This window comes from Eubalaena glacialis, chromosome 3 (assembly GCF_028564815.1).
Source record: "Eubalaena glacialis isolate mEubGla1 chromosome 3, mEubGla1.1.hap2.+ XY, whole genome shotgun sequence".
Taxonomy (NCBI): domain Eukaryota; kingdom Metazoa; phylum Chordata; class Mammalia; order Artiodactyla; family Balaenidae; genus Eubalaena; species Eubalaena glacialis.
In genome coordinates this window covers 130,910,970-130,936,444 of record NC_083718.1, presented here as the reverse complement: position 1 = coordinate 130,936,444, position 25,475 = coordinate 130,910,970, and positions in this window count along the sequence as shown.

Below are 25,475 nucleotides of genomic sequence, written 5' to 3'. Positions count from 1 at the left end.
ACTTTGTATAAGTCCCATCTCCACTACTTACAACCAGAAGAATTCCCCTCCCTCTCCCCCAAAGAGAGCATGTGTGTGAGGCACTGAATTGAGAACGAAGAGGAGAAGATATTTTAGAAATGATCTTTATTTAATCTCCCCAAACTGATTAACAGGGTTTCCCACACAGTTGAAAGAAAGAGAAAGAGGGAAAAAGACCAACAGACAGATGAGAGAGGGGTTAGATAAGGGGGGATATAGGGAAGGAGGGAAGGAGGGAGGGAGAGAAGGAGGGAGGGAGGGAGGGAAGGAAGGAAGGAAGGAAGGAAGGAAGGAAGGAAGGAAGGAAGGAAGGAAGGAAGGAAGGAAGGGAGGGAGGGAGGGAGGGAGGAAGGGAGGGAGGGAGGGAGGGAGGAAGGGAGGAAGGGAGGAAGGGAGGGAGGGAGGGAGGGAGGAAGGGAGAAAAGGGGTCGGGAATGTACTAGGTTTGGCAGATCCAGCAAATCAAAATGTAGGATGTCCAATAAAATTTTAATTTTAAATAAGCAATGATGTTTTAGTATAATATGTTACATGCAATGTTTGGGACAAACTTCTATGAAAAAAGTATTTGTTATTTGAAATTCAAATTTAACTGGTGTTCTGTATTTTATCTGCAACTTTATGAGGTACATCACTGAAAAATTTCAAAGCACCAAAAATAAAGAGAAGACCTTAAAATTTTCCAGAAAGAAATATATAAGAATTAGGAATAGAAATGGTGTCTGACTTTCCAAAAGCAACCACAAGAGATAAACAAAAATTGAGCCATGTGTTTGAAATTCTGTGGGAAAAATTATTTTCATCCTAGAATTTTATGCCCTGACAAATTGAGTTAGGATATATTCTCAGACATGTGAAGTCTCAAATTATACCTCCCATAGCCATATGATATAAATTGAGCATTGATCTAAATAAAATTGTAATATAACCACATTGGATTTTCTGGGTAAGTAAGAGAAATTGGGGGCAGCACGAGGCATAGAGGGATAGAGTGCTGCAAACTGTGATATCCAGCCTTTTTGAGGAACTCCAGTGGCTCTGCCTCCTAGTGTTCATTCCTTCAGGTAACTCCCTATTGCATTGCACTGATGTTTTGCGGTATGACCAATAGAATGGGGCAGAAATTATGGTATGTCGTGCCCAAGATTAGGTTATAAAAAGTTACAGTATCTTTGTAACCCAAGAACACCTGTGCCTATGTGCATGCTCTGGGGATAACCAGCTGCTATGACTTTGAGGATACACAAAGCTTTGAGGGTGCTGTGAAGTGGCCCATGTGGCAAAGAACTGAAGTTTCTTTCCAATAGCCCCATGAATGGGGCTTCTTGGAATCGGCTTGTCCAGCCCCAGTCAACATCTCAGCTGCACCTTCATGAGAGACCCTGAGCCAAAACCAACCAGCTACATGGGCTCCCGGATTCCTGACCCTCAGAAACTGAGATAATACATGTCTGTTGTCCTAAGCTACTAAATTTTGGGAGAGTTTGTTACAAAGTAATAGATGCCTAATACAAAAGGTAACAAGGCAAAATCCTAATCTTTCAAAATAGAAAGTCAAAAAGAACAGTATAGGTTCATTTTTAAATTTTTTGTTAGTATAAACACCCAAAGAAATATCTAAAAGATTATAAAGTAGTTTTATCTGTAGAGAAGGACTCTAGATCTGTGGAAGGAGAAAGGCAGATGGTTATGATTTTTATTATAATTCTTTTTTTATCACCCCTTATTATAACCTTTTAATATTATTTGATTTTTAAAACATAAATATTATGTGGTATCATAGTAAATCGATGTTGATTTGCTACAGAAAATGTGGTTGCTCAATAAAATGATTTTGTTTAACCATTTAGTACGGGTAAATTAGCTCTTACTCCAGTAAGAAATCCACACTCACACACTGAAAAAACAAAGTAGAAATAAGCATATCTTCTTTATAGCTATATATATGACAAAATTAGGTGTTCAATAGATGCTAAGTATTACTACTGTTTTTGCCATTAATACTATTATTTTGCACTATGCAAAGTTATGCTTAACTCCCCATCCTACTGGCTCAAGGGGAGAAGAAAACAGAGTTGAATTCTGAAAGAACTAAGTAGGGTAATTTTAAAATTTTGTTTTAAAAAGATTGTCTCTGTATTATCAAGGCAATCCTTTCTCTTTCTTTTCTTTTTTTTTTTTTTTTTCTAGTTTTCGATCACTTAGGTCACTTTTCCCCTCCATCAGCATAGATAATTGAGTTGATTCCATGTTTGGTTGAACCAGCAGTAGGGATCTAACAGAATGAGTTATTATCTTTCTCTCTGGATCCTTGCTGAAACAGTGTGTTGATTCCCTGTCTTCCTATTGGACAGTGCGGCTCTGAGGCCAGTTTGGATAATGAAATAAAAATTCCACGTGTCATTTCAGAAGCGATACTCCTAATACTATTTTAGTACAAATAGCAATAACATGACATTTAAGCACCCCAGCTAGAACATTACATCCCACGTCAGTTTATAGGCTGACTTCAGACGAACAACATATAGATACCAATATCTCTGACATTTCGTTAGCAAAAGGTATGTTGAAAGATCGTTCAAAGATTTCTTCGTAAAATGCACATATCCCTGGAAAGCATAATACTCTAAGACAGGAATCCCCAAACCTAAAAATTATATGATCAATGCTGAAGAAAGAAGGTACTAGTGGTAAAAGTACTGACCAGTACAGTGGAAGAAAGATATTGAACTAGCTATAATCAGAAATACATGGGGAACAGAGATTTCCAAAACTACAAATAACCAAGCACCACCCCATCTTGTATTCTAATTAGGTAGATTTTTAAAAAGATACTTTTTTTTCCCCCACAAAATATCCTCTGTTGAAACTGTAAAGAAAAGGATTCATTATGAGCTGGGAGACCAGAATCAACCTAATCTTTAAAGTGCCACACAGCTTTGAAATGTAAAGCATATAATCTGAGAAAACATCATAATTTGGAATGTCTGTGCTTTATTTATTCCCACACAGGCTTTTCTCATATGGAAGTTTACAGGTAGTCTGAGGCCCTGTAGATCTCCCAAAATGCTATATGTTGCTCTTGCAGTTCAGTATGGCAGACAGGCCATGCTTCCTTATCTCTTCTCCCTCCAAAGGCACAATTAAAATGACCAGTCAGGGTCAGGAATGTCCCTCTGTTATCTCTGGGATCTTTTTCCCTCGCTCCTGCAGAGTGCAACTTCAAAGTCACACTGCAAGAGGCAGGAATAGACAGCAAGAAAAAACTGAGAACATATTTTAAATCAATCTATTATAGTTATTTGATTATTTTTGAAAAGGAAATAAATACCCGAGAATCCACCATCTAAAAGAACAACTAGTACTTTGGCAACAACTTTTGTCTAGCAGTATGGTTTCCCCGTTATACTACTGCCCTTTTCTCTAACCCAAAGTAACCATCACCCCAAATCCCATGTTCATCTTTACATGGCATCTATTTTTATGTATTTTTACTGCATTTATAAAATTAATATTTTGTTTTTAATTTTTTAGCTTTAGCATGCAGTATTTAATCTTTCAGAACTTTTTTCATTTACTATTATGTTGCTAATGTTGATTCATATAGTTGCATGCCACTGTAACTCATTCATTTCAAACTGCTGTGTAATATTCCAATATGTGACTTCATTTTACTTCCATATTTGCTTTTTGACATGTTACCCCTAAAATCATCATTAAGATCTGTAAATCACCCTTAGTAACTTCAATATTTCAATGTGAAGCACATTCTGGGATAAGGTCTTTCAACCAAACATTACTGATTCTCTCGACAAGTAAGTATGTGGGAATGACTGACTTATTTACTCTCCATAAAAACACTCCCACACAGTATGCTAACACATATATATGGAATCTAAGGAAAAAAAAAAAAAAAAAAAGGTCATGAAGAACCTAGTGGTAGGACGGGAATAAAGACACAGACCTACTAGAGAATGGACTTGAGGATATGGGGAGGGGGAGGGGTAGGCTGTGACGAAGTGAGGGAAATCAGCTCAGTGCTTTGTGGCCGCCTGGAGGGGTTCGATGGGGAGGGTGGGAGGGAGGGAGATACAAGAGGGAGGAGATATGGGAACATGTGTGTATGTATAACTGATTCACTTTGTTATAAAGCAGAAACTAACACACCATTGTAAAGCAGTTATACTCCAATAAAGATGTTAAAAAAAAAAACAAAAACACTCCCACAAAAGCTCAGGTGGAAAGAAGGCTGTTCATTGTGTCTCCCTTTCATTAAAAACAACAACAACAACAATAAAAATAGGCAAAACAAATCAATTTTTAAGCAACTCAGTGATTTCAATATTAGGCTGTCTTTTGTTAGGAAAAAAAAAAGTTACTTAACAATCTCTAGTTCCTGAAATGCAGCTCCAGGCTTAAATAGCTGGATCATGTTTTAATGGAGCCCACTCTATGAAAGCCTTATCGTTTGTAGGCAATGCATTTATGAACATGTGACTATGAGCTGCTGTTTCTCGAATGACAGGCATTAAAAAGCTGCACCAACCTCCTGCCAGTGCAGGACCAGTTCCAGATGATCCCATGTGCCAGTGGGCAGTGTAACTTAGTGTCCTGAATACACAGGATCCCAGCTCTCTCCTACTGGAGAGCTAGTCTTGTTAATCTTGGATACAAAACAAGGTCCCACCAGACCTTTTGATAAAATTGATTAGCATTTCTCTCTGCCTTATCTTGTTAATTGAGATTTTACAAGCTATCATATTGGCCATTATTATAGAAAGCAGGACAGAGCCTTGGCTCTTAGGCCCTTTTCTTTCCCTCCAAATTACTGTATTTACAGAAATAACAGGCTGCAGTAAGTAGGACGCTGCGTTCTTCACATACTTCTTACTAGGCCAAGTGTGTTTCACATTCCTTGAGGCAGGTATTATTTCTCTAATTATAATTTTACACTAATGATGTTCTGTGTATAGTGAGGGGGAGGAAATCAAAGAGGTTTGGGGAAATTCAAGGAGCAGTTCTGAGCAGATTGTATAGAATAGGGCAAGTACACACAGCCTGGGAGTTGAAAATCTGGGGCTATGGCCTTGTCAGCAGTGTCTAGCTGCATGAGGTCCAGGAAAGCACTTATCACTAGATTTTGCTTTCTTTAATAGAAAATCTGCAATGAATGGGGCTGGGTTCAGTGGGATGATTTCTTTCTTTTCTTTTTCTTGAAACACTGTACCTACAGCCCATTTGGCCTTCCTTCAGATCCTTGAACATGAAATGCTCCTTCTCAGAGCCTTCAGAGATGTTGCTTCGTCTAACTGACGCAGCCCCAAACTCTTCTCTCCCCCTATTCCCTCACACAGCCCTTCCCATAGTTAATCCCTACTCATCTATCGGATCGCAGTTCAGCAAACACTTCCTAAGGAAAGATTTCCCTACTTGCCCTTAGCTACGTGCTCCCATAGCACTGTCCTTCCCCTTCATTACACTTACTATACTTGTGGTTAAATGATCACTTGTCTCATGGTGACCTACTCAGCTAGAAATCAAGCTGAGGGCAGTGGCCACATGTCTAGATTTACTTTCATGCTTTGCATATAATAGTCATGTAATAAATGTTTACAGAATGAAGTAGTACATGTACATACACTAGAGAATTTTAAATAAAATTTTAGAACATTTACAGAATTTCTAGTATCTATAACTTTTCAATAAGAATCCCCGGTGACAATTAAATTCCTATTAGCTGACAAAAAATAACATATGTTGCACTAGAAACAAAACTAAACAAAATGAAACACATTTAAGAAAAGATGAAAAAAGAGGAAAATGTAAAAGAGAAAAGGAAATATAGAAACAATTGAAAGGAGGCCCTCGGAGAATTGCTAAAAGTTGCATGCTTATACCAACATAGATTTCAATTGCTTTCAGCAAAGAGAAAATACTAATTAGTAGAATAATCTTTGTTTCCCAGTTTGAAAGATTACTGTGATTGCTTTCTGCCAGTACCACACCAGGCCTTAATGGTTTTAAAGATTAATTGACAGCATGTGAAAGCCAACTAGCCAATTAATGGCTGCATGTCACCTAAGTGCCCTAAAGAGTATGTGTTCACACTGCTCAGGTAGTTAGGTCTGACGCATCGGTTTATAATTGTTTTTCTCATTTCCATGTGTATTTTCAGTATATCTTTTCCTCTTATATAGACTGTTAACCACATATTAGTAACTCCTCATAGCTAATTTGTAAATTAACATGTATTTTCTACGTTTAGTAGTGAAAGTCCTGCCTACACCAATCAAAATTCCTAGCCCTTCAAAAATTATTATATTATTCATCCTATACATCAATTGCATGTCTAAATTTTATCTAATGGCAAATTTTAAAATGAAGATTAATTATATGAAACCTGCTTATTCTGAGAGTTGTATGATGTGAGACAAAACACTTGATCTTAAAGTGCTTCCTTTATAGAAGAAAAATCACAGAACTTTCTAGCCACAGGATCAGGAAATGCTGTTTTGAGTTTAGAGCATCTTGTTTGCTACAGACACCATAAATCCTCTTACTGATCATATATTATTTTTTCATGATTATAAGGAGCTGAAAAACATATTTACATCTCAATTTTATTTAGTGTATAAAGGTAAGCATTTTGGGGATTGCCCCATGCCTGTTTTATTTTGTCAGCTTCATTTTTCTTTAGACCCTAATTCCTTAACAATTTTATTTGTTATCTTCTAATGAATTTGTCCCTGGAAGCTGCCTAAAATCCTCTGGAGAAAAACTGTGAAATGAAAATAAATGAATGAATGAATTAATTAATTAATTAATAGTAAATCTAAAAACAATTTCTGTAAGTAAATTCTCTCATTCTATAGTAAAAAGCATTAAAATACAGGGGCAAACTCCATCTATTTCCCGAATTCCATTTCCTTGAGTTTCCAATTTTCCTCAGGAAATACTTTAAGCTTTTAAAAAGGTCCCAGGACATGAAATAGTCATATGCAAATAACCAGTGAATACCCATTGTAGCTGTTAATTTCAATATGTCAAAATATTAGATTTACATCTCTCTATGGATATCAGCATTTTAAAAAGAAGAATGACATCCCTGATTTCATTCTATTAAGGCATTTACAGTAAGCAGTCCCACACTGCTCTCTAATCACTCAGCAGAGAAGAGGGTTTAGCTATGCAGGCACAGGCTGAAATGCCTTGTTTCTCTCAATGAATGGCACTGCAAAGAGGAATATTGGGCAGGTCAGGCATTGCCAACCACTGCAAGTCCCTTTGAAAGATTTGCTATTTCTTCATGCAACGAAGGGAGCTCTGTACTGAACTCCGTGTCCGTGGTGATTTTACCTGACTACAACCCTCGCTTGTCTTAAATTTTTCTGTTGCATACTGTTTGCACTTGCTACTCATTCCCCTGGAGCAACGTGCCTTGGCTGATTGGAATAGCAAAATCCTCTCTCCTGTTTCAAAGAATTAAGTTGGCTTTATGTTGTTACCCCAGTCACTGCTTTGTAGAATGACTTCCGACCCAGGCCCATGAAACACAACAGGTGTAAAGGGTACATCCATTGGGTTGTTAATGGGTATAAGGAAAAGAATATCTGGGCGCTAGCTAGTTGTACTTCTGGCACTAACTGGCCATGACCTTGAGGCTGTGGTTTAAGTTCTCTAGGTCTCAGTTTCCCCTACCTGTAAAGTAAGAGAGGTTGGTCTACAGCACAGGTCAGGAAACTTTAATGTACATTTAATTCTCCTAGTGATCTCATTAAAATGCAGTTTCTGATTCAATTGATCTGGGATGGGGTCCAAGATTCCGAATTTCTAACAATCTTCCGGGGGGATGCTGATGTTGCTGATCTAGGACCTACATTTGAAGAGTTAGGGAGAGAATCACAAAAATTCTTTGACTTCATTAGACCACCTAATTGAAAGGTAACTTATATAAATAAATAAGAGAACTCCTTCTTTTATATTGAAATTTACTTTTTCATTTATTGTGTTTTTAGGTGATACTTAATTGAACTTAATTTAAAACTATTCCTTTCTCTCTCTCTAATACTCCTTTGCCCTCAAAAAAGAATAAAAATAATGTGCATTGAACATCATGTGCCATGTGTTGACTTCTAAGTATGTCCTATGAACAATAAAACTGATAGAGCAGTCACACGACAAGCCTGAGTTAAACCCAAGTCTACTAAGAGTGATATCTCTTAGGACCTCTGACAAAAACAATAAACCTGGGAACTCCAACAAAGCTGTTTTCATCGAAACTCCAGCTGTGTCATTGCTGTGTTCTGAAGAACTAGAATAACAGTCTTATTCAGAAACAAAGGATTTAAAAACATATCTAGAAGAAAACATTGGGAAGTTGAAATGCTCTAGTGGGCTATGGACATTTAAGACTTAGAAGAATTGCCCTCTCCAGGAGTAATGCTGATGATTAAAGATGCAGGCCCATCCACAGCACCTCCCAGACTCCTGTGAGCACTAGCTATTCATTCTAGGAGCAGATTCAAGGCCAAATTTCTATTGTACTTACATGTTTAGCTCTGACTCATTTTAAATGACCACACAACCACTTTTTCTGTGTGCCATCAAAAACTTATTTCCATAAGTATTATTTGGAGAGAAAAAAAATGGAACTCTTTATTCATAGTTCTCTTGATAAATTAACAGACACCAAATTAAAAGTCTATATATGTATAATGATTCCTAAGTTCCTTTTAGCAAAATATAAGGTACAGCTATAAAAGCATGTACTGGATTATTTTTAAAAGTCTGTTTCAGTAGTAAAACTGCCATCCTACTCATAACTCCAGAACTATTCTCATACTACTACTCCTGGAGTGACTCCTACCTACTTTTCTAGTTCTCATTCTATCCCTACTGCTATCAGACTTACTCCCTGAACCGACATCTCACAAAACTTCTGAGACCACAGTGATCTGTACGTATTTATGTAAAGCACAGGATGAGACAACTCCTATTTTTGTCCTTTCTTTTATTCCTTTGCTTATCGAACATTTAACAAACCCTGGTTTTACACCAGGCAATGCGATAGGTGCTAGAAAAAGGTTTATGTCTTGATTTTCATTTTTCACCAAGTTCTTGGCATAAGTCTCATTTAATCCTCAGATGTCCTCATGGAATGGATGCTAATAACCTCATTTGGCAGTTGCGGTATAGGTTTCTCCAGGAAAGTGACTTTCTCCATAGTAGCGCAATGTGAACTCTTACCTATATCTTCTAAAGCAGACCTTTGTTCTTAAACCTCAGATTCTTTCTACTTCACACACCCAATTTCCTGATTTAGGAGAATTATGGCATCCATGTCAACTTTTGCAAAAACATCTTTTGCTGTTACTTCTAGTAGTACACAGGAAAGTGTCTGAGAACCCCAAGCAACGTGTGTTACTAGCAGTCTAAAGCAACTCACTTTTTCTTGGAGCTGTGTAGGCAAAGGCAAGTCCAGGGACTTTGTATTCTCTCCATTCCACATGAAACATATAGGAATACTTTTCACATAAGACAGCATCTACTCTTTGGAGTACATCAATATTTTTTCTAGTGAATCCTCTCAAGCCTGTGATTCTCTCCTCTCTCCCATGAGTGTTATGTCTTAAACAATGCAGAGTAGAGCAAACCAATACAAGCTGCCTAGACTATTTTGAGAATTCTCTAAAAATATTATGTAAATTTCTGGAGAGATCATTTGTCTGGTTTTCAAAATATGATGGTAGCTTTATCTATCAAGTTCTCTTCCTTTTGCTCTCCATAGAAAAGCTGAACACAGAAAGATCTCTCTACACCCGAATCCAGAGACCTTAATTGTGTGCATTATGTTGGCACAGTCAGCTTTAAAAGGGGTGGAATGTACTTTCTTCAACTAAAGATGACCTTCCCCACTGAGTATAAATCACCAATTAAGTTGACAATATCATAGCCTACAAACTCAATATTTAACTGAATTGGCTACTCTTCAAGACATTACCTTGGCAGCTCTCAGTAATTCTAAATTCCAATAAATATTTATTGAATGCCTACTGTGTGTCAGGAAATTTGCCAAGTTCAATAAGAATAAAGGAGGCAATAAAAGCATATGAGAAGACGTAGAAATGACTAAATGAGATAGAGTAATGAAAATACTTTGTAAATGAGAAAGAGCTGGAAACATAAGAAGTTATTTTTGCAAAAGTTTTATTTTCTTAAGCCTGAAAGAAAATATAATTTTAGGCATATTAATATATACCTTATTCAAGGAAAAAAATGTTTCAAGTCTTGAATCAAAGGCATGTTTATTACACTTGTGACCTACCTGGTATCTGTTTCAATTATTGCCCTGAAGAAATACGCATCTGGTTTAGGCTACAATATTTTATAGAATCTAATCTCTCACTTACAGAGAGAAACAGTGTTTGAATACAACAAGGTAGTCTTCAGAGGCATTCAATAAGACAAAGCAAATGCAAACTGGGTCTAATAGCTAAAGACTTTTTGACTTTTTAAGATGTTCAATTGAACATTTAAAAGGTTTAGTCTCATATCAGTTCTAGAAAGCCCCCCTGGGGCAGGCTTAAGTAACTATGCCATTAGGCACTCAGCTGCAAATTGCCTATTAAGTCTGACTAAAACTGTAAAATTGCTTTTCACAATGCAAATGAATGTAAATAAGAACAATTGGTTACACATATCACAGGCTATCAAATTGTCCACAGATGATGCATAGTCCCCACACCACACCCCCAGCCCCGGAATTAGCATTACTGTAAAGTCATATTTAGTAGGTCTTAACAGGCTTGGGTGTCCCTGTGATAAATTCCACAAATTTATTATAAGCAGTACATGTGTCCTATGTATGTTATTTATTATATGAAATTTAAACCTCTTTTTATCTACGTCTGAGGGCATTTATATTCAGGTTCAGTGGATATATCACAAAATAATCCATTTAGCCTTACCTCTTAGGATACGTAGCATCATTCAGTTACTAAACATTATTAAAATCATGTATCTTTTTTTAACAAATGGATTACAAGAAAGAAAAATGTACAAGACTATAAAAATGGCATGTCTTTGAATAGTAATACAGAGGAACCTTATTGCTATCATGTTTATGATTATTGTTTTAGAAATTTACAAGTTATTTAACCTTTTAAACCTTAGTTTCCATATCTGTCAAATGAAAGTAATAACATGAAACTAATAGAAATGAGATTTCATACTGTAATTGCAAGGTAGACTGAGTGACGCTTGTGAGATGTCACCAGAAAAGGCATATTCTTAACCCTACTTCCATTCAAATACAATCTGTGGCACTTTAGGGGTTTTGGCCGTCTTCTAATGCAAATCTGAAAACCATAGCCTTGCAACTCAAAAGAATGTAAAAATACTTGACACTATTATCTTGTCCTCAAACTTTTAAGGTCTCAGCCAAAAAATGAAACAAACATATTTTAATTTTAATATGTATGAACCTATCAGTCAACAGCTATTTTAAGAACCTCCCATTATATCATTATCACTGTTCTCAAGATAAATATGAGACCAGTCTGAACTCCATTTTGAAGGAGAAGGTATGAAAACAAGTAACATGGAAGTATAAGAAAGTATGTGACCTCTTAAACTATCACAAGCAACATTTCTCCAATTACAGTAGAGAATGTAATTCTTCTCCACCATATAGTATAAATATCCATGGGAAAACAATCTATTGAACCTTATTTATAAGATCATTCTACTACTGTTTTGCAGAAATGATCAAGATGCTATTTTTAGAAAAAATGATAGATAGAATTAAAAGTTTACATAATTCAGAGAAAATAGTATAATTCAAGTGGGAAGAAAGTTACACAACTGAGGTTTTGTTTTCATTGTTTCATTGTCATCCACGCTGAAGCCGCAACCTTTCACCTGGTATAATCACGTAAAGTGGTAAACTCATTAAGAAAAAGAGATGTCATACTGCATTTCAAAGGATGTCACATATGCATTTTTCTGTAATTTCTATACATTTGTAAATAACGTAATACACGAAGCACAGTTTATATTTTTATATTTCTCTTTTAGGTGTCTTCAGGTATTAATCTTTAAGCATAATACCAACTAGTAAATAATTTATTTTGGAGCAAAAATAATCACCCAAACCCAAGTAATCATGCAGACTTCAATTCCATAGAGGCAGTAATCAACACACTGGAAGAGTGATATTCATACATTAAAAAATAAATTAAAAAAAGAAGAAGAACGTGGGAAGATCAAGCCATACTGTTTCCTTTGCATATGAAGGAAACATTTCAGATACATTTGGAAATATTGTCTTGGTATTTAAATTATTATTCATGATCATTGTTATGTGTTTTGATTTTGAAAATCCGCCATCAAATGTGCTTCTACATCTAAATTCAACTTACTTTTATTAACCATGAGTAGTAGTAAATGCTACAGATACACATCAACAGTACCTATTACAAGCAACTGTTACTCTCACCTATTAAGAGGGCAGGCTAGGAGTTAAAGTCCCTGGGAGCAGGACTAAGACACTTAAATATGGGCATCAAATTCCTCTACCCACTGAATGTGACATCACTGAAGAGTATTCTATATTGTCTCCCAGAGTTCTCCAGCAGTACTGAGCATCTTTTGTCCACATATTGATGTGCTTGATAACACAATTAAATTTCTTCGCTTTCTAATCTTAGTTCCATACTCCCCTACTAGTATTTCCTGGATGACCTCACAAATAAACTACATGTACTCAAATCTTTTAAAGGAACCTATACTTTAAAAGATTATATATTTATAATCTTTATATACTGCATGCTTTTACATATGCTATTTGTAAAGTAGAACACAATTAAATGTTTAAAATTTACTTTCTTCTTTAATTCACCATTCTACATCAGTTTGTACAAGATGTAAGCTCTTATCACGAGTATGAGAGTAATAATTTTGTCATTGGAGAAAGCCCAGAAAGTATCTTATTATTTTAACTGAGGTTATCAAAGACACCATATTTTCTATAGTAAAACAGAGCAAAAATTGATAGATAGACACCTATATAATAGTGTAGTCCCTTATCTGTCCTTACATATAATTTTCAGATGATTCTGGTAAGCTGACTTTCACTAAAAAGAAAAACACAAATAAAATTTGGGGTTGGTAGTTTTTACTAACCTGAAGAAAAGATACGAGAGCATGGAACTGGGTTGAAGGTAAAAATGTATCTATTGTCAGAACAGAGGAAAAACTATATTTAGTTGAGCATCATCATTCTATCTTCCCACTTTTTGGTGAAGATGGTTTTCTCTCATGACCAGAGACCAGAGATCCTTGCTAAGAATCTATAGTAGGGCCAGTCCTTAATCTTAATAATTTCTTGAAACATGAATCATTAACTTTTTTTCCTTTTATTAACTGTGACCCTTCTTCTAGTCAGGAATCCATTTACATTAATTAGAGGAGAATTAGGATTGTTCTAGAAGGAATGCCAAAAAAAAAAAAAAGTCAATGAGTCAACATTCACTCTTTTTTTTTTTTTAGCTTCCAAATAAGGCTAAGGGGAATCGAAAGAGGTGGGCTAGTGGGAAGTCGAGAATGGATTTTATGTCACAGTAAAACAATAGATTAGATTGGGAATCAACCTAAACTTTACACCCAAATTTTACAAATTTTCACCTTCACACTACTCTTGTATGTAGTCAAAGGGCTATCCTGGCTCTTGCCTGGGAACACAACCTTCAACATCTGTCTGGTATTGTCTATGAATCATCCAGGAGAGATGACAGTGACAGTGCCTGAGATTTCTATACCCAAAATGATGAACTGAGCCACATGCAAATACTGTCCAGCATGGTCCAAAACATCCCTAAATGGAGGATGGGAAAAATGAGAACTGGCAAGGCAAGATGAGACAGAGAAAGCCCCCAGACCTTGGGTGAGACCTGCAGTGGTATTCTACTTGCCACCATTCTCACTCCTGTAACCATATTATATGTTTACTATTGTGATTTTCAAGGTACCATAATACTTCATACATTGACTTGGATTTACCTTTTGGACCCTATTCCAAAGACAGAACTGTATTTTGAATCTTCACTGAAAAGCCATTCCCAGTGTCAAATGAATGATTTGAACATATTTTCCATTTTTAAGCCAAATGTTTTGTGTCATATGCCATATTGGCAGTGACTTTAAATGTTTCTGATAATTTTTAAGGTAATTCTCATTACACATAATCTAATTTTTCTTCACCCTGACATTTCAATATTAAAGATATAGTCTACCAGTTACTATGTTGTTTTCTGGGAATAGTTTACTTTCAGCTCTACAGAATTTCCATTAGTCTCCTTTTATTAAAAGAGGTTTTATTCTTCCCTGATAAATTTGGCTTTATAAGAACATATTTATTGATGTAATAAAAGCTATTTCAAATAACTTCTTTTTCACATGTACTCTTTAAAATAATATAGATACCTGAATTTAACCTAAAGAGCAAAAAATTATGATTGATTTCAGTAAATCAGAAGTCAGTATCAAAATTTGTAGCAATTTGCCATTAGATTAGCATAAGGATTATGTCAAAAATAAAAAGTAAGCTCTAAAAATGATTTGTATCCATTTTTAATATAAGGATTTAAAATAATATTATATTTTAAATATTTCTTTTTTAGGAAATTTGCCACAGCTGTTTCTTACTCTGGAAAGTAACTAAATGCCATTCTCACCCATTATTAATTAAATATCAGTTTGAAGGACTTAACATGCAGCTGTATCTTATTTTTCAAGATTTGATCTATTTCTCTTTGTTATTATAGTATTCATGTGACTCCTCAGGTTTAGCTAATTGCCATTACTCATGAGACCTATTTTGCTCTAAATTTTAAATTATTTCTCTTATGTAAACATTTCTTACATAACTAATACATGTTTTTTGTAGAAAATATGATAGTACAAAGATAGAAAAAATATAAATCATAGATAATACTAACACCCAGCAAAAAACCCACTGTCAATTAATATCATATAAATGTATTCCATATATGTGTGTGTATAAATGTGTAATCTGTATGTGTTTGTATATGTATCTTAATAAACATACATTAATGCATATATATGTACACATGGCAAAGTGAGATTGAACTCTACAGGCTATTTTCTCTCCTTTTAAAAGCTTCATTTCTATAATTGTCAATGAGAAAATAAGGCAAACATATGGCTCTTCTCTAACAATATTTGGTTCTTATGATGAAATCCTTAAATATTTCCCAAAATACAATGATATTAATTAGATATTTCCAGATATTTAATTTTATTTTCAAGGAAAGGTTATTAAGAAATTCTGCATTTCAGGGCATTGGCTTGTCTTGTGCGGTAGAGATTTTATTGACTTCCTTATCCCTCCCCCATACTGGGAAAATGACCTCTGGAAAAGACCTCCACATTAATCTTTACCAAAATTACAAATTTTTCAGTTTCCTTCAATATCTAATAAGTACTCTTCAAACTAACTTTTCCAATTTTTCTCCTTCCCACCTGATTCAATGTCACTGAGAACTAAATCCAGACTACCTAAATCCCATTGGGACCCTATGTTGCCTTCCAGCTGGCCATTTTCTTAGGATTTCGAGAAGCCTTGTGAGCTGAAGCTTGATCATTTTGAAGGCCTCACCATGGTAGTAGACCTTATATGGGCTGGAGTTTTCTCTGAACAAGTTGCTATCTGGGACACTTATATTTGCTGCCTACAAGAGACTCACTTCAGATCTAGAGACACATACAGACTGAAAGTGAGGGATGGAAAAAGATGAACAAAACTGATGAAACTTTAGCCAGACTCATCAAGAAAAGAAGGGAGAGGGCCCAAATCAATAAAATCAGAAATGAAAAAGGAGAAAGTACAATGGGCACCACAGAAATACCAGGATCATAAGAGACTACTATGAGCAACAATATGCCAATAAAATGGACAACCTGGAAGAAATGGACAAATTCTTAGAAAGGTGCAATATCCCAAGACTGAACCAGGAAGAAATAGAAAATATGAACAGACCAATCACAAGTACTGAAATTGAATCAGTAGTTAAAAACTAAAAACAAGCAAAAGTCCAAAACCAGATGGCTTCACAGGCAAATTCTACCATATATTTAGGGAAGAGTTAATGCCTATCCTTCTGAAATTATTCCAAAAAAGTGCAGAGACAGGAACACTTCTGAACTCATTCTACAAGGCTACCATCACTCTGATAAAGTTATCACAAAAACCAGACAAAGTTATCACAAAAAAAGAAAATTATAGGCCAATATCACTGATAAACATAGATGCAAAAATCCTCAAAATATTAGTGAACTGAATCCAACAATACATTAAAAAGATGATACACCATGACCAAGTGAGATTTATCCCAGGTATGCAAGGATTTTTCAATATCAGCAAATCAATCAGTGTGATATACCACATTAACAAATTGAAGAATAAAAATATGATCATCTCAATAGATGCAGAAAAAGCTTTTGATAAAATTCAACATTCATTTTTGATAAAAGCTCTTCAGAAAGTAGGCATAGAGGGAACATACCTCAACATAATAAAGACCATATATGACAAACCCAAAGCTAACATCATACTCAATGGTGAAAAGCTGAAAGCATCTCCTTTAAGATGAGGAAAAAGACAAGAATGCCCACTTTTGCCACTTTTATTCAAAATAGCTTTGGAAGTCCTAGCCACAGCAATCAGAGAAGAAAATAAATAAATAACTAACTAAATAAATGGAATCCAATTGAAAAAGAAGTAAAACTGTCACTGTTTGCAGATAACATAATACTATATATAGAAAATCCTAAAGACACTACCAGAAAACTACTCGAGCTCATCAATGAATTTGGTAAAGTTGCTGGATACAAAATTAATATGCAGAAATGTGTTGCATTTCTATACACTAACAATGAAAGATCAGAAAGAGAAATTAAGGAAATAATCCCATTTAACATTGCATCAAAAAGGATAAAACACCTAGGAATAAACCTACCTAAGGAGGCAAAAGACCTGTACCAGGAAAACTGTAAGACACTGATGAAAGAAATTGAAGACAGCACAAACAGATGGAAACATATACCATGTCCTTGGATTGGAAGAATCAGTATTATTAAAATTACCATACTACCCAAGGGAATCTACAGATTCAGTGTAATCCCTATCAAATTACCAATGGCCCTTTTCATAGAATTAGAACAAAATTTTTTTTTTAATTTGTATGCAAACACAAAAGACTCTGAATAGCCAAACAATCTTGAGAAAGAAGAACGAAACCAGAGGAATCAGGCTCCCTGACTTCAGACTATACTACAAAGCTACAGTCATCAAAACAGTATGGTACTGGCACAAAAACAGACACATAGGTCAATGGAACAGGATAGAAAGCCCAGAAATAAACGCATGCACTTATGGCCAATTGATCTATGACAAAGGAGGCAAGAATATACAATGGAGAAAAGACAGTCTGTTCAATAAGTGGTGCCGGGGAAACTGGACAGCTACATGTAAAAGAATGACATTAGAACATTCTCTGACACCATATACAAAAATAAACTCAAAATGGATTAAAGACCTAAATGTAAGACCATATACTATAAAACTCCTAGAGGAAAACATAGGTGGAACACACTTTGACATAAATTAGAGCAATAGTTTTTTTGGATCCATCTCCTAGAGTAATGGAAATAAAACAAAAATAAACAAATGGGACCTAGTTAAACTTAAAAGCTTTTGTACAGCAAAGGAAACCATAAACAAAATGAAAAGACAACATACAAACTGGGAGAAAATATTTGCAAAAAATGCTACTGACCAGAGATTAATTTCCAAAATATACAAACAGCTCATACAGCTTAATATCAAGAAACAAAACAACCCAATGAAAAAAATGGGCAGAAGACCTAAATAGACATTTCTCCAATGAAGACATATAGATGGTCAACAGGCACATGAAAAGATGTTCAGTATAGCTAATTATTTGAGATATGCAAATCAAAACTACATGAGGTATTACCTCACACCAGTCAGAATGGCCATCATCAAAAAGTCTACAGATAATAAATGCTGGAGAGGGTGTGGAGAAAAAGTGTAGATCAACACTGATCTACTACAGTGTTGGTCAGAATGTAAATTGGTGCAGCTGCTATTGAGAACAGTATGGAGGTCCCTTAAAAAACTAAACAGAGTTATCATGTGATCCTGCAATCCCACTCCTGGTCATATATCTGGAGAAAATTCTAATTCGAAATTATACATGCACCCCAATATTCATTGCATCACTATTTACAATAGCCAAGACCTGGAAACAACCTAAACATCCACTGACAGATGAATGGATAAAGAAGATGTGATATATACATACAATAGCATATTACTCAACCATAAAAAATAATGAAATAATGCCATTTGCAACAACATGGATGGACCTAGAGATTATCATAATAAGTAAAGTCAGACAGAGAAAGACAACTATATGATACCACTTACATGTGGAATCTAAAAAAATGATACAAATGAACTTATTTACAAAACAAAAATAGACTCATAGACGTGGAAAACAAACTTATGGTTACCAAAGGGGATAGTGGTGTGGGAGCAGGGAGATAAATTTGGAGTTTGTGATTAACATCTACATACTACTGTATATAAAATAGGTAAAGAAAGACCTGCTGTATAGCACAGGGAACTATACTCAATATCTTGGAATAACCTATAATGTAAAAGAATCTGAAAAAGAATATATATATAAATATATATGTATAACTGAATCATTTTGCTGTACATTTGAAACTAACACAACATTGTAAATTAACTATACTTCAATTAAAAAAAAAAGTTTGCTGAAATGCTCAGATCATGGATGTCCTTAAGTAAGAATTAGCAAAGCTGTGGACAAGTTTAACAAAAGCATTGACATCCTAGTTTGAGAGCTTGAAGAAACTTAATAACCCATGCTGCATAACCAAACGATTTTCCTCTACCGCCATCCTGGAATTCACTGGACTAGTTATCCGCATGATTCAATTCCTGGCTCTTCACTTTAATGTAATCTTTAATAATTCTCTTTTTCATTTTAGGCATCCCTCTTCTAAGATGTCTGAACTCCTTAGAGTAGCTGATCTTTGCTACCACCCCTCAAGAAATGATTCATCTGGTTGTACAAGAATAAGAGACTTCCAGACACTATTTTTCAGATCTTGTTTTGACCCACTCAGGAGTTTCCTAATCATCTCGAAAATGATCAGTAACAAATGATATTTGCCTTGAGTAGAAGAGGAGATGGACAACTTGAACTTTATGGGGACTCAGTATTTCCGGAAACTAGGACTGCTGAGAATTCTCCTACCCTCCCCCACACACACATTTTTGTGTTCCAGATGTTAATAGGCTTATCCGTTAACCAGTAATCTGCAAGGATTACCTCTCCCTGGAATATTTCCAGATAAGATCCACCTCTATCCTTCCTCAGTAACTCAGATAAGACCTCCTCCTTTCTTCAGAACTCCTCCTTTCTTCAGAATTCCTTTGTTTATTTGCCTCTATAAAACCTCAGTCCCCTATCTTTTTCTCTGAGATGTTCCTCATTAATGAACACTGTACCTATTGTGGCAGCCTGAATAAAACCATTTCCTTAATTGTTCCTTTCACTGTGTATGATTCTTGGTCAGAAGGCCAAAGTCAATACAGTATCCAGTTCTGTGTGCTGTTAACATGATCCTGAGGTTACATCAGATACCAGATGTAAAAAGGTCACATCGAATGCGTTGTTTTGTTCTAGAACTCATTTGCCATATAATCCTACCATGAATGTATCTTCTTCTTCAAGTATAACATCTGATAATAATGACAAAAGAGTGTCCATTTGTCCAATGTACCAGACTAATTATCAGATCCTCTTTAGCAGTTTAGTCCTTAATATTAGTAGCCACCATTTATTAAACGTGCACTAAATTCCAAACATTTTAGGGTATTTTCTACTTTGTCTTCATTTTAAAAATAGGCATGAATATATATTTTTTATAAAATTGAAAGAGCCAAGGATTTTCTTCCTGTTCCCACCCTTTTCAAAACCCTCTTACTAAGATCTTGTTTATAACAAAGCCAAGATTAACAAGGAAGCAGTAGGCACTAAGATTCAAGGTAGGAGAAGAGACCAAGTCACTTTCTGTATAATAACCAAAGACTTTTTAGCATAAGAGTGGACAGACAACAGGCTAAAACAGGATGCATCTTGACAGGATTAAAAGTCAAATTATCCTGCAAATGAGCTATCCACAAAAGCTTAAAAGAAAAATAAAAAATGTTCTAAATAGTCTCACCTGTTCCTCAATTTAGGGACAAAAGAGACTGGAAGTAGATGGAAATGAACTGGAGCTAGAGGTTGAGGCAAATACAAGAGATACTCTATGGTAGCAAGGCAGAAGAATTAAAGGAAAGAATGAGAGGAGGTCAAGTGCATTGAGCTGCTGTGGGGGTAACAGGGGTTATGCTGCGTTTGGAGACTGAAGGACTCATTAAGAACTGAGATGAAAAATTGAAGAGAAGAGAAAAGTCACTTAGGAAGTTCCCTGAGGACTCCTTATGAATAGAAAGATGCATCCCAAACCAAAGAAAGGACTATTCTGTACATTATTCTGGATTCCTTATGTATGCATTGCCAGCTCACAATGAGTGTTTAATAGTAAATAGTATAATTACTCCCTTCCACCAGTAAGAGTATTAATAGGAGATTTTCAGTCCATGCATGCCTGCCTCTAAAACATGATCCATTCATTAATTCTTTATTTCTTTCTTTCTTCCTTCTTTTCTTTCTTTACCTCTCTCTCTCTCCTCCCCTACTCTTTCTTCCTTTTTTCCTTTTTTCTTTCTTCCCTTCTTTCTTTTTTCTATTTTTACTATACTTTTCTCTTTTACCATTGACTACTTTGTCTTTTGTCTCAAGAAGTCAAGAGTTACTAAATAACCTGGATTTAGTTAAGAATAAGGGAATTCAGCGGTCACATAAGTAAAACTAGCAGGATAAATTCTATTAGTTCTCTTATGAAAAGTGCCTTGCAGTCCTTGTGATGTACATTTCACAGAGCAGTTTTCTGCACAAAGCTTGTGATGTGTCAACATCAGGTTATTTATTTACAATCGTATTTCTTGCTAAGGTGAAAGGTAAGCAAGGAATGAAAGCAATTATCACAGTTTTTGTCCACTGGGCCTGTCAATGCAAAGTGCCCCTGTGACACAGCCTGACACTTCTAATGAATTCCCAGGGTCATGCGACATTGCTAATAACACCCACATCTGTCACTCGGAGATAGGGATTTTCCTTCTGTTCTTGAGCTTGGATGCTAACATTCTTTGTCCCAGCTAATGAGGATCTGACTTTTTATTCTGGAACAGGCCACTTTAGTAATGTGTCTCCACAGATCACATTGAACAAACCCTAACAGTGTGATTCAGTCAGAGCTAATTCCAAATACAATGTTTAATAATATTTAGTGGAACATGAATAGAAGCTTTTTTTTTTTGTTTGTGGACACAGCTGCACATATTGAGGAGTGAAAAGGCTCTTAGTTAAATGTACCACTTTCCTCTTTACAACTGCACCGCTTTGCCTCAAGTCCATTTCTATTTGTGTGCTTGCTCACTTCTTTACTGACAGGGATTTCTGAAAAATTGTTTTGCTGAACTCTGGCAGAAATGCATGGCTGCTCGGCACTATTTAACAATCTGTGCTGGGTGAGGAAATTTGGCTTCTAGGAGCCATAGGCTCTTGGCTCTCTACTCAAAGCTGATTTTAAAGAGTCTCTACTCAGCCCGTTCTGTTATGAGAGACCAAAAATAGTGATAAGCAGGATACAAGGTGTGAGCAAACATAGGAAAACAGGGTTTTCTGAGAATAAACCCAGAGTATGAGCGCTGAATGTGGGTTCAAACAAGAGTTGTAAGAAAACTTTAGCATCTTGGGAAGAAGGGGCACATTCTCAAGAAGGGATCTGCCTGTAAGCCTGTATCTGGGGGGTAACTAGAAGCCCAAGGTATTGGGTACAGTCATAAAGCAGGTTGTGAATGCAGTCTTAGTTTGCAAAAGTCTAATTCAGAAGATTCATTGCAGTAGGTGAGCTGGGTCAGGGAAAGTCCAAGCAGTGGGTAGGATTAATGGGTAATATTAACACAGATGTGCAGCCCTGGCCAGATTTCAAGTTCTCAGTCCATCCAAGAGCCAAGAGCTGGAGGGAGCACAGTGGGTAGGATCCAGCTAGCAAAAGCTATGGAGGGGGTCTAACCCCGGAAAGTGGACTGAGGGTGAGAATGGGGCTTCAGGACCAGTGGAAAACTTAGGTAACACATTCCAGAACCAAGTTAGATTCCCAATCATGATGCTTCAATAAAGAAGAGGTGCAAGCCAGGAAAGGGCAAGAGAGAATTGGTAAAGTGTGTTAAATTTTAAATAAAGTGTTCATTAAGCAAATTGATCAGTAAACAAACAGGTGTGAGGTTAAATGACTTTGGCAAAGTGGACTTTCCACTTTTCCCAGGCACAGAGTGAGTAAAAGGGCAAGCTGCAATCTGCCGAGCCCACAGGTGTTTGGGATAAAATCGGATCAAAGGCAGTAAAGTTAGTTTCATGCCCCCGGAGGTTGAGGTGCCAGTGATCTCAGTAAGTAGCTTACCAAGATCAATGTTGGTCAGAAACTAAGTGAAGCTTGATGAAACTAAGTGAAGAAAGACTTATTAGCACCAGCAGAAAATGACTGGAAGAAGGCTGAGACTTACTCGCAAGTGAAATCATCATGAGGCTCAGAAATAAATTCCAGTAAATCAGTTCAGCTTAAGAAAGACATCTTTAAGATACAGGTTCTGCTGCCACTGCTTTTAGGACAACAAAGATGAGGAACCTAACATCCCCTGATAAATATATTTAATCTTCCTATACTTATGCCATATTTATTACCTTTACTTTTCACTTGAGAAAATCCAAGAACATCTTTCTGAAGGTTCCACAGCAGAACTATGATTTAACATCAAGTATCCTAATTTCTGGAAGGCGGCCTACAGACTTCTGCTTCTTAAACAATCAATGAACAAGAAGATAGAAAACATAGTGTTAAGGTCACACATCCAACACTGTGAAAGAAACTACAGTTTTGATTTCTACCACAATTCCAGACAAGTTTCCTACAACCTCCAAATTGCTGGCCTAAGTAACTGGAATGTAACTCACCACTTTGTGAGCCCTCACTAAGGACACTTTCTTCCAAGAGGTCCCTAGGGATGATAGTGGTGGTGAGTAAAGGCAGGAAAATATCGGCCTATTAGTCAATGCAAGATTTAGGCAACTCTAAAAATGTGATAATTTGTACTATTTTCTAGGCGGTGGAGCATGGGCATACGGTTCAGACTTGTATAGGACAATTCCCTCTCAGCCTTCCTGCACAAATACCATGATAAGAATTTGAGTGTGGTGGCAGAATTTTTTCACTGAAAGTCTCTAGCTTTGGAATGGATAGCCTTGTGTTTATATCTCCTGGATCTACTACTTATTAGCTGGGAACATAATGTGTACTCTCAAGACTTAGTTTTCTCATCTTGTAGCACATACAATTTAGTCTAACTCAAAATGTTAGTGGGAGGATTAAATGAGGCATTATGAATTGTCTAGCACCATCTCTAGTAGGTAGTAAGTAGGCATTCAATAAGAGTGAATTCCTTTTTGTTGCCTCATTTGCCTCTCATGAAAATCACTTGAGGTTTTAGCAGTCTGTGCAAAGCTGGAAAGTTCTAAGAGATCAGAAGCTTGGTGCAGACTTCCAGGTTAGGATCGCTTTCTACAGGCTGAATTTTCTGAGAAAAATTTTCTTCCCCTGAGGGCTGCCCCATATGGTTGTACAGTTTGTGCCCTGCAGACCCATTCACAGGACAGACCTCATCCATTTGTTTATTTATGACAACAATTTACTGGCAGATGGCAGTGTTTTGTTCCAGCAAAATCAGTGTATCACAATTTTCCGACAGACGGAAGTAAAGTGTCTTGAAAAATGGGTGTTTTTAATGTCCAGAGGTGCTTCCTGTGCTAGCAGAGGCATTGAACCCTGAGTTGCCTGAATGTTTTTCATTTCCATACAGCCTAAAATTCCACCAACTAGATTCATTTGGTTTAATATATATTCTTTAAAATGGATATGTATTAAAAATGATTAACTCTAAGTCATTCATTCCTGCTGTAGTCAGGCCTTATTTTTACTACCCTGAGATCTCTTTGGGGAAATATGTCTCTAAATCTCTCTAGAGGGAGATACTATTTCTAGTTTCCAGGGCTGCTTGCTATTCAAACAGATCAGAAAGCCCAGGCTGTGGAGAAACATGAGCAATCCATGGAAAATTGTCTCTCAACACCATTCACCATAACAACTTGCAGTGTAATAATACCATTACAGGACAGTAAAGAACTAGGAACTAATAATTCAATATTCTACACACTGCCTAATATTTCTATTTTATATCAGTATGATTAAGCCATAATATAAAAATGTATAAGGGATTCTATGCCATGCTAAATTTAGAGCCCAAGTATAAAATGTGTTCTAACTTACCACTTATCAAAGTCATAATTAAATAAATATAAGATACCTGTACTACCCATGAAACAGTATAGTGTTATTTTAAAGTTGACTTAGATTAGTTGTAAATGTATATACCAAACTTTAAGGAAAACACGAAAATATTTTTTAAAGAAGTATAATAGATATATTAAGAGAGGAGAGAAAAGGGAATCATAAAATGCTGCTCCATTCAAACTAGAGAAGGCAGAAAAAGAATGAGAGACAAAAAAAAAGGACTACAAATTTAAAAATTGTTACAAAAATTTTTTTTAAATTGTCAAATCAACTATATCAATAATACATTTAAATGTGAATAGTATGTTTAAATGTGAATAATACATTTAATGTGAATTCACATTAAATGTGAATAGTTGGAATATACCAATTATAGGCAGAGACTATCAAAGTGGATTAAAAAAGCATGACCCAACTATATGTTGTCTATAAGAAACTGACTTCCCAAACACATATCTGGTAAAAGACTAGCATCCAAACTATAAAAAGTATTCTTAAAACTCAACAATGAGAAAACACATAATCCAATAAAAAATGGTATGAACAGGTATCTCACCAAAGAAGATAACAGATGACAAATAAGGATATGAAAAGAGGTTCAACCTCAGATGTCATTAGGGAATTGAAGATTGATACGAGTTAGTACTACACACCTATTAGACTGGCCAAAATTCAGAACACTGACAACATCAAATGTTGGCAAGAATGTGGAACAATAGGAATTCTAATTCATTGCTGGTGAGAATGCAAAATAATACAGCCTCTTTGGAAGAGAGTTTGTAAGTTTCTTACAAAGCTAAACA